Source organism: Cyprinus carpio, chromosome B1, assembly GCF_018340385.1.
Source record: "Cyprinus carpio isolate SPL01 chromosome B1, ASM1834038v1, whole genome shotgun sequence".
In the NCBI taxonomy this organism is placed as follows: domain Eukaryota; kingdom Metazoa; phylum Chordata; class Actinopteri; order Cypriniformes; family Cyprinidae; genus Cyprinus; species Cyprinus carpio.
The window spans coordinates 4891327-4907535 of NC_056597.1; the positions used below are offsets into that span (position 1 = coordinate 4891327).

The 16209-nt window shown below is 39.6% G+C and overlaps 1 pseudogene; it reads left to right on the forward strand.

Annotated features, from left to right (window-relative positions):
- The window catches only part of LOC109048290, a 334436-nt pseudogene that overhangs the window by 210502 nt on the left and 107725 nt on the right, over positions 1 to 16209 (forward strand).

A 16209-nucleotide genomic window follows, 5' to 3' on the forward strand; every position in this document is an offset into this window, starting at 1 on the left:
TGCAACCATTGGCGACCTCAGCCAAAACTTAGCTCGCAATTTAATATTTTTGGTCGCAAATGCAACCATTTTAGTAGCAGTTTGGAGCCCTGTTTGCAGCTTTTGACCGCTGAGTGGCGCTTTAACCACAAGTTAAGAGCCTGTGCTTATATTTACGCTAAGCTAAGTATTACACCATATTTTAGATTTGAAACATTTAACATGTGCAGCATTATTTATATAATATAAATCATGTGTTATATTACCTTAAAGAAATGGTGGTTTAGTTTGCATTGGAGCATTAAAAGCGGTAGCCTATTTCAGGCTAGGCTACATACGTGGATTCCAAATGTCAATATTCTTTCTTAGATTATTTAATATTTGTCACATATACATTTTTAATTTATATATAAAAATTCCTTTAATAAAACAGCATGCATTTTTGTCATACAGATACTTTGATGTTCGTTACCTGTCCTTTATTTTGACAAAAAACTACGTGGGGAAAAGACAGCTGTTCGCTAATTAAGAAACTGTTGTGTATTTTATTTATTCTTTCCTTTATTTTAGTACAATGTGAGGCACTGTATAATTTCACTCCAATTATTTAGGCCTAACTAAAACAAGAAACGGATAAATTAAACTTGGCACGATTTAGCTAAATCACTGAAACTGAAAAGAAGGGATAGGATTAATAAAACATCCTCTGTTTAAACTCTTAAGTTCTCTCATAATCATGCTGATGACTGATAGCCAACTGTAGGTCTATATACTTCTGTGATCTGTTTCAGGCTTTCTGTATCATAACATATTAGAAATTAATTTATTCTAATAACATTTTAGTAATTGCATTCTCAATGAGAACATCGCGAAGATTCAGCCCTGTGCAGGTCAGAAATGCACAGGTGGACTGAAGGACGAATCATCAAAACTAATTTTAATGACATATAATGTTTATTGTCTCTATTATCTTATTTAAAAATTTCATGTGTTTTACATAACTTGTGTCGCTACTCACTGTATCTGCTCTGAGATTGCAAGATTTGGTTGTTCGCCGTGTATGCTGCAGAGTGCGACACTCAAGAGATGTGCTGAGGGAATACATCATTTATTCTTATTTGTCTATTTTTTCTTCATTACAAATCTTGTTTGTTTTTATTTTGTATCATTGCATGTAAAAAATAATTCACTTTGTAATGCATATGCAAAATGTGAAACTGCAATCTTCTTTGCAATCTATAAATTTTTTTAATTATTTGTACAATTCAACTTAACCTGCTTTGTATCTTTATTATTTAATGCATAAGTGATTTATTAAAAAAAGAATATGAGAGAAATTAAAACATGTTTATGACTGCAACAAGAACACGGAGCAACGAATAGGAGCGGCAGATCATTTGTCTAATAGCCTTGAAATTTAGGTTATAACTGCACCTGTCTCGGATGTAGACTTGTAAAGACTTATTTTAATGCGGATTCCATACTGTAGCGTTAACCCAAATTAAATGTGCTCTATTACTATTCATTTTTAAGTGTTTGTGCAGAAAAGTTTTAATGCGCATGCATGACAGGGAGGCACCCGCGTGATCACTTGAATTTTTACCTGATAATGAAATAACGAAAAAACTGGGGTACCTCACATACATGACAAAAATGTTTACTTTTAAATGAACCAATTCAAAACAAAAGCAAATACTCCCTAATTATATAATTTGAATGAAAGTTGAATTTCTCTTTAAAGGGGCGTCCAATAGGCTACTAGACATCTGTTAAAGTTTTTAAAGCATTTATATAAATTTGCATAAATTCTGCTTTCAGAAAGGTCCGTAACGGTGAGATTTTTCATGTTGAGCGTTTTTCATGTCGCAGTTTTAGCCTATTAATCTTGATTTGTAAAAAATTTTTTTTTTTTTTTTTTTGTGAGTAAATTGTAACGCAAATAGAGTGTCATGAACGTGCAGCCTTGTACAGAGAGGTCTGGATTTTTCATTCAAAAACTTAGATTGAAATGACAGCCTCTTAATGCAACATGTGGAAATTGTGTAACCATAAGGTCCGTGTACTTTTGCGTCCATTCGTTTTTCGTTTTTTTAACCACAACAGAAAAAAACAAAAAAAGAATGGTTATTGTATTTTTAAATGCTATGCTGAAAACCAAAATTTAAATTAGAACCGTACACACAAAATGCTGACTGAAATTTTTTTTAGATTTTAACAAATTTTCTTTGGCCAAATTTAGTGATGCTTCTCCCGCCCATTCAGTTGAGAACTAGAGCCGTCTTTGGAACAATGCAGAGACTTAACACAAATATTATTTTTTAAAATAGACATTGCAGATTCCTGGGAAATTTATCATCATGAACTATATATTGGGATATAATTTTTTCATAACTTGGTGTGCTATATGGGTCCGTTATTGGTGAGGACCGCATGGTCGCTCAATGCACGTATAGGGTAGATTGTGTAGGCTACACGTCTTATACATTTTGACATATTTTTGCCCTGTTCACTGATGGCATTCGCATAATGCCATGTTTAGGCCATAGGCTCTAGATTCATTCTTCCCGCCGGTCGCTCTTTTGCGACTTTCTCACTTGGTTGCACAAGCACATCATTTGCAGGTTGTTGTTTTTTTTTTTGCTACAACATGGCATTAATCAATGCATGCTGATGAACTTTTATCATAGTTTATAGTTTTATGGTAATGAGTGTTCAACAATCAGCCCGTTCTTTTTCATCAGTATTATTTGTAATTTAAATTTTGTAAATGGGAATTCCTCTTTTGCTGTGTTATAAGCCGGACTTTGGAGCTTTCACTTCGAATTCATGAGCTTGGTGTCACGTTTTACAAGAAAAGATAATTGTCTTTGTTTTGCTTATACACTTTTCACTTTTTAACACTAAAACAAAATATTGATTAATTGTTATACTTAATTAATGATTGTTATAGCCTTATTATAGTAGGATATAATGAAAAATTAGGTAATGTTTATTAATGAAAAAGTGTTTGTTAAGGCATGGCTCCGCACCGACTAATAAATTACAGAAAGTTCAACATTCCTCATCAGTGAGGAATATTTTGTCTTTCATCACTATACAGGTTCATCTTTCTTCAGAGAAAATGTTAGCAAAATTAAAAAATGTATGGATGTTTTTGACTTATGTTAAACTGCTTTAAATTACTTTTTTCTTATTTATCTACACTCCATACACCATTTTGACAAAGCAAAAAAAATAAATTTTGGAAATGTATTAAAAGGGAAAAACTGTACACTGTATATTGCTTAAGTATTCATACCCATAACTCAGTTCTTAGGTGAAGCACCTTTACAGCCTCAGGTCTTTTTGGCTGTGCACATTATCATTTACCAATTACCTGCTATTAATCTCCTCACCTCTTCACCTCTTAAGCTCTGTCAGGTTGGACATGGACTGACAGAGATTTTCTGAGATTTCTCCAGGAATGTTTGATTGGGTTCAGGCCCAGGCTCTGACTGGGCACGTTTTCTATAACCTTTCTATAACCTTTCTAAGTTCTCTATATTTTGCTACATTGAGCTTTCCTTCTACTCTGACGAAGCCATCATGCTGATGAACCGGCATGGATGAAACAATATCACCTACCTCTTAAAATTGTAAAGTATGAGTTTCTTGATTTATTTTGGTTCTTCTACAATTACCCCATCAACTTCAGTCAGAAATGTTGTTCTAACCTTTGATGACCAGCTGGCCTTCAAAGACCACATTGCAAAGACTGGTTGATCTTGCAAGTTTGCATTGCACAACATCAGAAGGATCAGGCCCTTTCTAACGGAGCATGCTGCACAACTTCTTGCCCAGGCCCTTGTCATTTCTAGGCTGGACTACTGCAATTCTCTTCTGGCTGAACTTCCATCAAGCACAATCAAACCTCTACAAATGATTCAAAATGCAGCGGCACAACTGGTCTTCAACAAGCCCAAAAGAACCTTTCTTTATCTCACCGGGTTCACGCCATTCTTTTTAGCACACGGGCGCGAGGCCCATGTTCCCTTGGACGTGCTGTTTCAAGATGGCTCCTCTGTCAATTTAGCGACTACAGGTACGCCCACAAGCATTTGCTAACTCACTATGACAAAGATTGTCTGTTGCCTATCATCAGCAACTGCCTTCAGGGACAAAGTGCAAGAACAAGTCAAGTCACCTTTATTTATATAGCGCTTTTAACAATATAGATTGCGTCAAAGCAACTTTATATTATAGTGATATTAAGTATCCCCAACTAAGCAAGCTAGAGGGTACAGTGGCAAGGAACCAAAACTCCATTGGTGACAGAATGGAGAAAAAACCTTGGGAGAAACCAGGCTCAGTCGGGGGGCAGTTCTCCTCTGGCCAGACGAAACCAGCAGTTCAATTCCATGCTGCAGCAAAGTCACATTGTGCAGAGGACTCATCTGGTTCCTGTGGTCTTGTCACGGTGGCCTTCTAGGAGACAAGGTCTTCACTGGGGATCTGTCTCTGGGGCTCATCTAGTTGTCCTGGTTTCCGCTGACATTCAGGGCTGTAGAGGTCATCTCTAGGTGCCGATCCACCATCTGGGCTGGATACGTACTGAATCCAGGTGACTGCAGTGACCATCTGATCTGGATATCAACTGGATCTGATGGCTACGGTGATCTCAGAATTAGAAAGAAACAGACTAATATTAGTGTAGATGTGATTTTTCTAAAGATGTAGCAAGTACAACTGGTGTTATGGGAAGTGTTCCTGGTTCTGGTTGTTCAATTTAATGCAGCCTAAAAATCCTTTAACGGATTTCAATATAAGAAATGTGTTAGTGTGTTATATGTACGCATGGTTAAAGAGATGCGTCTTTAATCTAGATTTAAACTGACGGAGTGTGTCTGCCTCCTGAACAATGCTAGGTAGATTATTCCAGAGTTTGGGCGTTAAATAGGAAAAGGATCTGCTGCCCGCAGTTGATTTTGATAGTCTGGGTTTTATGAAATGTCCAGAGTTTTGAGAATGCAGCGGACCTGGAGGACTATAATGCAATAAGAGCTCGTTCAAATACTAAGGTGCTAAACCACTCAGGGCTTTATAAGTAATAAGCAAGATTTTGAAATCTATACAATGTTTAATAGTGCAGTGTTGACAGAACCGGGCTAATATGGCCATACTTCCTGGTTCTAGTAAGAACTCTAGCTGCTGCATTTTGGACCAGCTGGAGTTTGTTTATTAAGTGTGCAGAGCAACCACCCAATAAACCATTACAATAATCTAACCCTGAGGTACTGATGTGACTTGATTATATTATAATACAGTACACATAGCGTAATGGGTATGTGTTTTAAATACCACTGTAAGTTGTTTAACAGTATAATGGGTTTATTGTTCTCATAGTTTTATATGTTGGGGGAAAAAATCATTACTGTTATCACTCTGTTTTATGAGGAATTTGGGTCAAATGCATTAGAAATGAGGACATATTATGTAAGAATCAAATAATCAAAATGGGAAGTTTTAAATAAAGTAGATTGTATGCGAGATCGTGAGAGTAGAGAGCGGAAAGGAATGACAGGAAGAGAGAAAAAGGAAGAGATGCACAAGGTAGTCGGGTGGAATTATGCAGAGACACGGTTCGAAGCACAGCAGTCTTGGTCTGACTCTTCTATCCAGTAGCTGTAACAGATAAAGGAAATAGCCAAGAACCTGCGGATAATACTCTGTAAGCAAGGACTTTTAGCACTTGGTAAGCACATAGTATTACACAGCCAATACTTACTGTATTTTAAAGAGGAATGTGTGTAGTATATGTAATGTTGAAACTAGAAATGCATCTTGTTTCCCTCTTTCAAAACAGTATGCATAGACATACCTGTCTGAGTGCTAAAAATGCTCTGACATGGTCAAGTGCTCTTTTCACATTTTGAATTGTCACCACTGGCACATAATGCAACATGGAACATTGCTAAAGTTAACTTATTTTATTAAGAGACTTACCAATCTCTGTATAAAATTAACATCAATATGCTGCCATCTTTCTGAAATAATTTTTAGGCTCCTGTAATTTGGCTCTGAATCTCAGGTGAAAATTGCCATTTTTCAAATAATGGAAATGTTTTGATATGTCTCAAAGGAGGTGATCCATCTGTCTGGACATGGCTCGGGATTTCAAACCTGGTGATCTGATTTTTGCTAAAATGAAGGGTTATCCCCACTGGCCTGCAAGGGTGAGAAAACGCTACCAAATTACCTTTATTATTATTATTATTATTATTATTATTATTATTATTATTATTATTATTATTTTTTATTATTATTATTATTATTATTATTATTATTATTAATTCATTACATTCAAATGCTACTTAATTTCTTAATAATGTTTAGTGCTTTGCTATTTAGTGTTTATGTATGCTGCTGTTTCATGTTTAATATATGCTACTGTGCCATTTCAGATTGATGAGATTCCATATGGAGCTGTCAAACCATCAAATATAAAGTTTCCTATCTTCTTTTTTGGCACTCATGAAACGTAAGTAGAGATTTGTCAAAATTTTTACTTAAGTGATGTAGGGTGCAACGAGGCTAAAGGCCCACCTCAAGAAAAAACATGCTATTCACCGTGCCTAAAATGTATAATTGCAGAAAAAACATATACGCTGTATTAAACATTAATGGAGCAACAGTTTTTGTGTGAAAATAAATAATTTAAGTTGTTTAAAAATCTTATAAATGTATGAGGTGGCAAGGGGGGCCTTTTACTCCAAACACGGGGTAAAAGGCCCACCAGCATTGGGTAAAACTAAAATAATGTTTTTTTGTTTTTTAAATAATGTATAAGTTAATACTTGTTTAAAACCGTCACTTTAGAAAAGTTTGTACTATTTTCTGCTTATTTTGAAAAATAAAATAATTATTGTTCAATAAATATACTGTCATTAAAATTTTAATATAAAACATATATATTTTAAAATACAGAAACAAAATCATTTTAATAAATAAAGATTCTGAAAGTATTGAAGGAGATCCAATAATGAATATATATTTACAGTAGTAACAACAAATTATATTTTATTATATGATATGATTAATATAATGTTTTTAAATATAATGGTTTCATTCTAAACATGGTGATTATCTCTAATATGGACACCCAACATAATATATGATATTTACCATCTAAACCTAACCATTTCATGTCAACAAATGGAAAAGTCAGCCATCTATTAATTATCATGTTAATTACTGTGCGCCTATAGCCCCAACAGCAGGGGCACTTTTTACCCTAAATACCATACTTTTACATATTCTTTCGTTATTTAAAAACTGTTGCTTTAATTATCTGAAAGAAAACTAAAAATCATAAATAAGACCTTTGTCTCAAAATATATGCATTAATTTTAACGATTCTCGTGTGTTACTTAAATCCACAACATTTAAAAAAAACATAACATATAAGATCAAGTAAGCACAGAATCAACTTTGCGCTGCTGTGCGCGATTGCATCAAAAATCAGACAGATATACATGTACATCTTGAAAACCGGGTGTTTTGGAAAGTGCTCTAGTGGTTTAGATGAAAATAATATCAAAGGCGCCTTTTACCCCAGGGCGTGTTTGGCACCGTTGTACCCTATTGTTGTGGAGCTTCAAATGGTCAAAATTGAAAAGGCAGGTTAATTGAATTCCTGATCCGGCAATTGAGTGATGGTTAAATAGATGTGATTATATGCTTTCTGTTTAACATTTCAGAGCATTCTTGGGTCCAAAAGACATCTTTCCCTACTTGCCTAATAAAGACAAATATGGCAAACCTAACAAAAGGAAGGGGTTTAATGAAGGCTTGTGGGAAATTGAAAATAACCCTAAAGTGGAGCTTAACGGACATAAGGTATGTTTTTTTTTTTCGTTTTGTTTTTTTGCCAGGGAGTGAAATCTCCTTTAAAACTTAACTGCCTCTCAGTATCCAGTGTTTTTGATGCTCTTCTGTGAATATTTCTGTAAATTTTCAGCTCATGGATATTGCAGTCTTTGATCAAAGTCTTGAATGATCAGCTTAGGGGATGTCTAGAGTTGAGAACAGTGGGGATGAACTGTGAATTGACCTATTGGTAAGCCCCACCCCCCTTAGTTACTGTTGCTTCCTCGGACAACCAAACGGAGCTGCTTACTGTCTTACAATGACAGGTGTCAGTGTGAAAACCTTGTCACAGGATGTTCTTGAATAATTTTGGACACAGAAGCACCACCATTAAAGTGGGAATTAAATATGCCATGGAGGGATATATAAAAGATTTTAAAATAAATATGGTGGGTAACTCAATTGATTTGGAAGCAAGGGTTTACAGGTCAGAATGCAAACAGTGTTATGGTCATTCCAATCGCGGATGACAACATCCAGGATCAACCCAGGATCAACAATGTTAATGTAGGCTACTGCAGGGTATGCTTAATTTAATTTACATTTACCCAGTTTAATATGGAGAGGCACTGAAATGTAGACCTTCGTTTATGTGTTTTTTACTTACACTGTACATGACGTGAGAACAATCTGCTATTTAGTTTGTACATTATTATTGACTCACTATCTTCAACATTAGATAGTTTTAGCCAGAGATACCATCTACATCGGGATTAGAGTTGAATGCTTACAGACATTTGGCTCCGTTTTGTTTGGGTTCAGGAAATGGAATAAAATAAATTCCATTGCCCATCCTCTCAGGATATGTGGAATCAGTGATACAATAACCCCAGGCTCATTGTTTTTCCATTTTTGTAACATAAACACTACCAAACCGAGGAAAGCTTTGGATCTTCCAGTGTTTCTCTATGGCACTGAAACATAAAGATGTCTGAGTTCCACTCCCCGTGCAACTGATACTCGCCTACCATTGGCTCATCTGCATTCGAGGGGAGGAGCTTACCGATAGGTCAAGTCATCTAGCTGTTCCATCCTTCCTTGATGAGTCATGTAGTATTATCATATTCTGGATCAGGAGATGGCTACTCATCAATAAAAGTTTAATTGGGTGAGTTTGACAGTGAAACTTTTGACGCTTTTCTACTGCGTGGTACGAGTCAGTACGGCATGGCACGGCTCGATTTGCCAAGCCTCTACTGCCGCGACTCCTGAAAAACTTTTTCATTCTGTGTCACCTCATTAAGCTCTATCTGGATCCACTCTTCTGCTATCAACGAGAGGAATGTCTGTATTTCCTCAACAGACAATGAAAGGTAAAAAGGTTTAAAAAAGGGTCGCTTGTTCAAAACAGTTGCGTTTGATCCTTTGCCCTAATCTAGCGGTTCTGTTGTGTTTGTGTCACAAGTTCAGTGACGCAGGTAGTGACAATAATCTCCGGCCAATCAGTGATCAGCGGAGTTTACACGTCATGTTTTGGTAATGGTACAGTTCACATGGAACCTCAACAGAAGTGGTACTTAAAAAGTACCAGGTACTGTACCCAGTGGAAAGCCCCCCAAAAGTGAACCATACCGAACCGTACCATGCGGTGGAAAAGCGGTATTAGACTCTGCCTGGAGGAAGAGAGCAGGTTCTGTTGGTAGTCATCTGCAGTTAACCAAGCAGTAGCTGGGATATATGGAGGGGTGGGACGGTTCGCGAAAAAAATTTGAAATGTACGGTTCTCGACACACGGTTCAGCACGCACTAGGACTGCAGTTCAACTTAAATCTGACAACGCATCTGTAATATAATTTCTTATAAATAACACGTAATAAAAAAACTGGGTTCGGCTAATATATGTTTGTGTTGATGGATGCACATTCTGGTTTCCCAGTACATTACAACAACAGCAATAAAAAAAATGCTGGAATATGACCAGTCATTCATCACTCGGGTGCTGATAGCTCGCACACAGGTGAGACCTGAACAGCACTGAACAGTGTTTAAACTAGACTAATTTAACCTTTGCCAGTTTAAACATTTAAGAGTCAGAAGACACGAGCTTGTGCATGCAGTGAGAAGATTTTTGCGTGCGCTCATCCGAAGCGTGCAAAACCACGTCTCAGAACACGCGCAAATATTAAGCTCTCTCTGAAGTATTGTGTTTGAATGGACAGATTCACACAAAAATTATGTCAAAATGCCCGTCTTGGTATGTTTCCAATAGCAGACATAGACAGCTGAATGTACTGTATCAGTGCACTGGATCAGTGCATTCTCTTAGGGTGTATTCACACCTGTCTTGTTTGGTTCGATTGAAATGAACTCTGGTTCATTTCCCCCTTTGGTGCGGATCTCTTTGGCAGCTGTGAATACAGCAATTCAAAACCTTTTGAGTTCACAGGCTCTCGTAGCTCCAGGTTTAAGGTAGAGATCTGCAAGCCAGACGGGGCCGACACACTGAATCCAATCGGGCGGGGCTCGGGCTATTTTTTTTTTTTTTTTTTTACAGATCGGGCTCTGGCTCATTTAGCTTCTCTCCTTTTATTGTGCCCATATACGCGCAGAGCACACATAGGTTACTGTATGAAAAACTGTTATAATGATTATAGGCTATTATAAATATTATAGGCTACATCGCCTATGCAATACGCAATGCATATACGCACGCATTAGCATACAGGTGACAGTTGACCATGCAGAGCATCAGGGAGAAGTTGGAGTGTGGGGAGTTATTAAAAGTTCCCAATGCTTCGGGAAAAGCTGCATTTTGAAATAGTTTTAATTTGATTATCATGACAAACAACGAGCCAATTGGTCATGTGCAGTGCTCACAATCTCCTCATTAGATGCGCCTTTAAGAAACGCATCTATACGGAATATGATTATAATAAAAGTTATAGTTTTCAATATGTTTTATTTCGTTAAGTACTAATTTAAAGCTTTCTATAGATATATTTATCATGTCTGTGAGGCATGTATTTGCTAAGTTTTGATTCGTTTTTGTGAAGCGCTCCAATTCAAGACCAGACGGCATAAAGCGCATCATGTTTGTTTTCTTTATTTAATAAAAGCACAACGTTTTGTTGATATTGTGAGTGATCAAAAATAATAGTAGACCCTTTACAGTTACGAATGATGAATTTCTCTTACCTTACGAACAAAAATGATGGCGTATCCACGGAAAACATGCAAGTGATCACTATGGAGCCTATATGTCCTGCAAAGCACGCATAGCTCCACACAAACTATTGGATATAGTGCACATTTATCTAGGTTTAACGTTTAAACATTGTTATATGCTTGAACTGTTTAAGTATATCTATAGATTTTATTTTAGTCAAGTTGTGATGATTTGAGAAAGCTAAATTGATCAAACATATATGATCAGCTTACTGTATGTGGGTTTAAGTTTGGTCATTACTTTAAAAAACAAAAACGTATATTTAACAAACAAAAAATGCTCCAAACTTTTTTCAAAATTAACTTAATAAAAAAATGAAACAAAATATAATAACTTTGCCATTACATACAAAACGGAACTATTTCTAATAGCTGAAATGGTAGTAGGCCTATAAGCCGTTTTGGGAGAAGGGGCGGGCTCGGATCGGGCTCGGGCCGGTAATTCTGATAAGCCGTCGGACACGGGGGGGGGTCTGGGATGGGGGTCTGGGGGGTGATCCGGGCTCGGGCCTAAATTCGAGGCTCGTGCAGGGCTCTAGTCTACGGACGATTGCGCAGTTAACTGATACTTGCAAAAGCCTGCAATCGCTTTCCTATGCACGCTGTTTTTTAAAGTTTCACTTTCGCTTTCTTGCAGCACTTCTTCGTCTTCGCAAAATCCTTTTTACAACATCGTATAGATGACATTGTCTCATCTGGTGTTCATAAGTGTCTTCATATTGCGTTTGTAGCTGATAACAGAAAATCAGTAAATATATTATATTTGCATAAATATAATATAAAATAACAATTGCACTACGAAAAGTCTCCATGATTAGCCTGCTTTTCCCTGCTTGAGAATTTCTGTCCAATGAATGGATGACACGTGTGGTTTTGTTAACAATTTCTGGTTCACTTGAAAAAAGGGCAGTGTGAAAGCAAACCGCACCAAAAAAAAACATTGTATTTGGTCCGGACCAAAGCAAGTGAACTAGCGAACTTTCCTGGTGTGAATACACTGTGGCGGGGTGGAAGGAACACGCAACAGCAAACTCAAGTGCAAAGCCCCGGAGGGTGGATTTTATTACATAGTGCAGGGTTACGGGGGTGATGGCGGTGGTCTAGTGTGCGGCGGTGCTCTCGCTCGAGTCCATGTGCGGGTGAAGCCATGAGGTGCTCGTGGCAGTGTCCTCTGGTCACACGCTGCTGTCTGGAAAAGATCGGAGAGAGCAGTGTCAGCAGGGTTGCTCGTGGAGAGGCTTCTGACCTGTGTTTTGAGTGCACGTTGTTTATATGGAGCCCGGCTGATGAGAGGCAGGTGCTGGTGATCACCCCGTGATGAGCTTCGAGACGGTGCTCCCCCACAAGCGTTGTCCTGTTTTGGCGGAGAAACAAGATGTTAGTAGGGGTGAATAAAGGGGTGGGTGGGGAGTGACCACTGACAGACCACAAGGCGTCGTTCACTTGCAGAGCGCAAACTTCTGGAGGGTGCATAAGATTGAACTAGTGAGTTTAGGTAAGTTGGCGCAGTGCCAGTGGTCGTTTTGTAGGCAAGCATCAGTACCTTGAATTTGATGCGAGCGGCTACTGGTAGCCAGTGTAACCTGATGAGGAGAGGAGTAACATGAGCTGTTTTTGGCTCATTGAAGACAACCCTCGCTGCTGCATTCTGGATCAGTTGTAGAGGCTTGATAGTACATGCAGGAAGGCCCGCCAGGAGAGCATTGCAATAGTCCAGTCTGGAGAGAACAAGAGCCTGGACAAGAAGTTGGGTGGCTAGCTCTGACAGGAAGGGTCTAATCTTCCTAATGTTGTATAAGGCAAATCTGCAGGACCGGGTCATTGTAGCAATATGGTCTGTGAAGCTTAAATGATGATCCATCACAACTCCTAGGTTTCTGGCTGTCCTGGAAGGAGTTATGGTTGACGAACCCAGCTGTATAGAGAAGTTGTGATGAAACGATGGGTTAGCTGGAACCACCAGCAGTTCAGTCTTAGTAAGATTGAGCTGAAGGTGATGGTCATTCATCCAGCTAGAAATGTCACTCAGACAGGCTGAAATGCGAGCAACTACCGTCGGGTCATCTGGTTGGAATGAGAAGTAGAGTTGAGTGTCATCAGTGTAGCAGTGATAGGAAAAGCCATGCTTCTGAATGACAGATCCTAATGACGTCATGTAGATGGAGAAGAGAAGCGGTCCAAGTACTGAGCCTTGAGGAACCCCAGTAGCAAGTTGTTGTGACTTAGAAACTTCACCCCTCCAAGACACCATTAAGGATCTATCAGAAAGGTAGGAGTTAAGCCACTGGAGTGCGGTTCCAGAGATGCCCATCTTTCTGAGGGTGGACAGGAGAATCTGGTGATTAACGGTGTCAAAAGCAGCAGACAGGTCCAGCAAAATGAGTACTGAGGATTTTGAAGCTGAGTGGCCACTTTTGAAGCCAGATTGGTTGCTGTCCAGGAGGTTGTTATGTACAAGAAACATAGAGAGCTGGTTGAACACAGCTCGTTCGAGTGTCTTTGCAATGAATGGAAGAAGGGATACCGGTCTGTAGTTTTCTAGAAGTGCTGGATTTAGAGATGGTTTCTTCAGCAGTGGGCTTACCCGAGCCTGCTTAAATGCTGAGGGAAATGTTCCAGAGTGAAGAGAGGAGTTGATAATGTGAGTAAGTGAAGGTACGACTGAAGAAGAAATCGCTTGATGGAGGTGAGTGGGGATCGGATCCAGTGGGCAAGTAGTAGGATGACTGGACAGGATAAGTTTGGAAACGTCCGTCTCTGAGAGTTGAGAGAAGGAGGAGAAAGAGTGAGCATTAGTCGTTGTGAAGTTATCCTCAGACTGCGGTGTGGAGAATTGGTCACTGATGGTTCTTGTCTTATTCGTGAAGAAAACTGCAAAGTCGTCAGCTGTAAGAGTCGATGGAGGAGGAGGTGGAGGCGGATTAAGAAGAGAAGAGAAGGTTTTGAAGAGTGTCACAACAGTTGTTAATCTTGTCGTGGTAGTATGATGTTTTAGCAGTAAAGACGTTTGCAGAGAAGGAAGAGAGGAGAGACTGATACACACTGAGGTCGGTAGAGTTTCTTGATTTATGCCATTTCCTCTCTGCAGCCCTGAGTTTAGAGCGATGTTCACGGAGTACATCGGACAGCCAGGGGGCAGATGGGGTGGTGCGTGCTGGTCTAGACGACAGTGGGCAGAAGTTGTCCAAGCAAGAGGTTAGAGTGGAACAAAAAGTGTCCGTAGCACTGTTCGTGTCCAGAGCTGAAAACTGCGAGAGTGAAGGAAGTGAGGATGAAACCACAGAGGATAGGCGAGATGGAGAGAGTGAGCGTAGGTTCCATCGAAAGGTGATCCGCGTTGGAGCGTGTGCCGCTTCAGGAGTAAGTGCTAGGTTAGCGGTAATGAGGAAGTGGTCTGAGGTGTGCAGTGGAGAAACTAAAGAGTTGTCCACTGAGCAACAGCACGTGTAGATGAGGTCCAGTTGGTTGCCCAATTTGTGAGTCGCTGTAGTAGAGACTCGCTTGAGATAAAATGAGGCGAGCAGAGTGCTGAAGTCAGCAGCCTGGGGTTTATCTAGGTGGATGTTGAAGTCACCAAGCAGTACCAGAGGAGTACCATCTTCAGGATAGTTTGATAGCAGCACGTCCAACTCCTCCAAGAAGTTTCCCAATTGACCTGGGGGAAGGTAAATGACCACGGAGTGGATTTTAACAGGGTGGGTTACAGTAACAGCATGTGATTCAAATGAACCGTTACCTGTAGGTGGTGGTTGAAGATCAAATTTCCAATCTTTCGATATAAGGAGACCAGTACCTCCACCCCTCCCAGTCGTACGAGGGGTGTGGGAACAAGTGAAATTAGCAGAGAGGGCTGCGGGAGTGGCAGTGTCCTCAGGTTTGATCCAAGTCTCAGTCAGTGCCATGAGGCTGAGACCGGAATGAGTAGCAATAGAAGAAATGAAGTCTGCTTTGTTAACAGCGGACTGGCAGTTCCAGAGACCAACTGGAATAGAGAGCGTTGTAGTAGAGGTCAGAGGGACAGGCTTTAGATTAGTCGGGCAGACCTTCCTTTGACGTACATAGCGTGCTCTCCAAGTGTTGGTAGTGATAGTAGAGATCTGAAAGCACATAGTGACTACAAGTGACCAAAAATAAGTATTTGCGGAAGAGCTGTACAAAAATTGAAGGGGAGAAAAGCAATACTCAAGTGCCCTGTCGGTGTCCTTGCTCGGTGGAGTCGCGCAGGTAGAGTCGATGGTCTTCACACGAGGAGGCTTCACACGAGGGCTGCCGCAACCGCTGCCGCGGTGACACATACCACTTATATATTTGCCTGATTACCTGTGATTGAAGTCAGCAAGTCACGCCTCTCTATTTAGCAGACCGAAACTGTCCAGTCCCGCGATAGGCAAATGCAAAACCAAACGCCACTTCACACGTATTTACCAGGGTAAAAAGACACACAGTAATTAAAGCAAAGTTTCCTTAGCAACGATGATCACACAGTAGTCTAATGAGAAAACGAGGCAAAAACACTTACAAACTGCTGTCCTTATCTGTCGCTCGACTGTTTCTTCTGACAAACGCTTACCAAACAGCTCTTTAAGTAGTGCTTACTGGTTTACTGGCTATAGTCACGCCTCTCTATTTAGCAGACCGAAACTGTCCAGTCCCGCGATAGGCAAACGCAAAACCAAACGCCACTTCACACGTATTTACCAGGGTAAAAAGACACACAGTAATTAAAGCAAAGTTTCCTTAGCAACGATGATCACGCAGTAGTCTAATGAGAAAACGAGGCAAAAACACTTACAAACTGCTGTCCTTATCTGTCGCTCGACTGTTTCTTCTGACAAACGCTTACAAAACAGCTCTTTAAGTAGTGCTTACTGGCTTACTGGCTATAGTCACGCCTCTCTATTTAGCAGACCGAAACTGTCCAGTCCCGCGATAGGCAAACGCAAAACCAAACGCCACTTCGCACGTATTTACCAGGGTAAAAAGACACACAGTAATTAAAGCAAAGTTTCCTTAGCAACGATGATCACGCAGTAGTCTAATGAGAAAACGAGGCAAAAACACTTACAAACCAACTTGGAAGCCCAGGTACTTCGCTTCGGTCAGGCCCAAGTGAATTTCCGGGGGTTGGCAGTCCTACGTAGCTCCAACAGCACCCTCCGC